The sequence below is a fragment of the Egretta garzetta genome, unplaced genomic scaffold, assembly GCF_000687185.1.
Source record: "Egretta garzetta isolate BGI_Z169 unplaced genomic scaffold, ASM68718v1 scaffold299, whole genome shotgun sequence".
Taxonomy (NCBI): domain Eukaryota; kingdom Metazoa; phylum Chordata; class Aves; order Pelecaniformes; family Ardeidae; genus Egretta; species Egretta garzetta.
Genome location: NW_009260696.1, coordinates 2341995 through 2344850, shown reverse-complemented (window position 1 = coordinate 2344850; position 2856 = coordinate 2341995).

Sequence of the window (2856 nt, the reverse complement as noted above, 5' to 3'; positions counted from 1 at the left end):
ACCCCGAGCCTAAGCGTTGGCTTGTTTTCCTGCTCGGAAAGAAACAGGCGATTTCTGTTTTCAGGCGGAGGAGGAATGGAGGGCTCAGAGCGGCACCTCCCTGGGGAAGAGGGGCTGGGCTTCGTTGGGGCAAATTTAGCCCCTTTACTCCATCCTGAAAGAGGAGCAGGGAATGGAGAGGCTCCACCACTACTGCTTCTCTGAGGGGGAGTGACCGTTCATAGCCAAACACTTCACTAGAAAAGAAAATGCAGGTTTGCTGCTGTCACAGGTTTCCCAGCTCCCGTCAATCCAGCAGCAGTTGATGCTGGAGGTTTTGGGGGGGTGCCCCCAAGACCCACCCTGCCCCAGGGGCTGACCCCCAGCACAGCAGGGTCACCCAAGCAGACCTGTGCTGGGGTGCTCGGTGCATCTCCAGCATCCTTGTGCCCCTCCAGGGCCCTCCTTGGCTCTCAGATTCCCAAGCAATGTAATGTAACTAAAGAGAACAAAACCATGGCTTTCTCCACCTTCCTGGCATCGCAAGGCTGCACTTCCAGGCTGCAGCCCCCCTCCCCCCTTGCCTCTGCTTTCTCAGCTGTAATTTGGGGGCCAGCTGTTTTGGTGGAGGTAAGTGGTGCATTTGCATGAACAAGAGGCATTTGGGAAGTGTGCCCAGCCTGGCAGAGTGCACGGCCGAGCGATGGCATTGCTGGGGCAGGCCGGAGCACCGGCCTGTCTGGAATGTGGAATGTAAACAGAACGTGTTACCAGCAACAGCCCAGCTTCATGCTATAACCCAAACCTACCGTGATGTCTCCTGGGAGGAGCAAAACCCACGCTCCTGCCTGCTCAAATTGCAGCCCAGGGGCCTCTTGTCACTTGTCAGGTTGGATCAAATCATAACTGTAAATAAGCTGCGCCCCTTTTCCCCACCCTCAGCTTTTTCAGCTATTGAAACTCTGGCCTCAGCCTCTGTAGCTTGCAGCTGGCTTTAGGAAGCAACGTAAAGACCTTGTGCTGGGAGCCCGTGCTATACTGTGCTCCAGGGCTGAGGAGCGCAGGCAGCCCCCAGCCTGCCTGCCCTGCTCTGGGCGAGCCCAGCAGGGAGCAACTCCACTGGCTGGCTGTTTAAATGTTTTCATGCCTTAATGTTTTCAAACATCTTAAACCGCTGAACACAATCCTGAACACAATCGTTGAGTGACTGTTCACAAGAAGCTGCATTTGCAGGACAACTTCCGAAGACTTTTTGGCCTGAAACCTCCAGGCAGGACTGGTGAGTGTGAGCAGGGATGGATCAGCCAGCAAAGGAGAGGAACCAGTTGTGATCCCACTCACCCCAAGCTCTACGCAGTCATCATGAGGTCAGCCAGCCCTATGACCTGAAATAAAATTCAATAGCTTCAGCGCGTGTCTCCCTGTTTATTTGCAATGGGAGCACGCTGGGCTCACCTGCTATCCGGCTCCTAGGTGCTCTGTGATGGGAGAAGGATGATGCTGGCAGCGCCTGGGTTAGGTGACGACAAGACACGAATGCCTGTCTGCAAGTCACAGGGAGCTGCGGCCAACACCAGGCCTGCGACTAAGACTCCTTTGTCATGAACCTAGCGAGGGTCTTATGGACCCTCCACCATCCTCACCACCTGGATGGGGTTCTTCTTGCATGAGATCCTCATGAGGAAAAGCAGTATTTTCTCCATTTTTTGGAGGGGAGTTAGGCAGTAGGAGAACAGCTGCTGGGTACTCCAATGTGCAAATCTGCCAACTTCTGCCTTTTCTTTCACCTTCTCCAAGATGCTGACATGGACTGGAGGGTTGTTTGGAGCTGTTTGACAGGACCTGTGAAACAGGCTCTCTACTGAAGCAACCCAACCCAGCAGTGACAGAGCTGGGGATGCCCGAGGTCCCCTAGTTCTGCAGGCACCTCTTCCTGCCTCCCACCAAGCGCGGCACGGTGAACCACTGCGGGTCAGTTAAGCCACACTTTTTATTGTATTGTATTCCATGCAATATGTTCATGTTTTATAGTATGACAGAGGAAGGGATAAAGATAAATGTTAGACATAAACAAAAGCAGAAAGGTCGTTTGTAACAGGTCCTGAGAAGGAAAGGCACATCGTAACCACCGAATTCAACAGAATGGAAACCTTGAACAGAGGAAGACAACGCTGGAAAGTGGACGAGGGATGGGGGTGTTTCAAGTTGGGTGATGTGGAAGCAGGTTTGACAGCAATCTGCATTTCCCCATCCACCAAGGTCTGTAGTTCAAATGGGTTTGGGGATCTCAATATTCAACCAAACCACTTCCACACTCCCGTTGCCACAGAGAGTCCAGGATCCCCAACTCCTCCAGGCTTAGCCAGCACCAAGGAGCAGTGCAGGACTCAAAACTCCTTCCTGCAGGGACGAGCTGGGAAAGGCCGGCTGGTGGAGAGGCAGGAGGGAAGGCTGCCCAACACCGAGGGACCCCAAACCATCTCCCACCCGGCAGTGCCAGATCACAGGATCACCGTGGACTGTGGCATCACTGGTGACCTGTGGGTATTGCTATTCACCAACACCAAAGACCACAGGAAAGGGAAGGCCGGGGCAGAGGATGGGTGAAACAGTTGGCACGGACACTGGCACACGTCTCCGTCAGGTGAGACAGCGGAGGGATTGTAGCACCTCAAAGGGAAGCAGCAGCAAAACTGTGTGCGGTGCCTGATTTAAGGCAGCGATCACCACTTATGATCCAGCGCCGGGAAGCATGAGGTTCTTGCCAGAGCAGCACGAAGGGCTCCAGGGCTGGGCTTGGATGCTGGGACCCTGCTGGTGCAGTGACCACAGCACACCCCATAACGAGCCGCTCTCACGTGGCAGACACAACGGGGC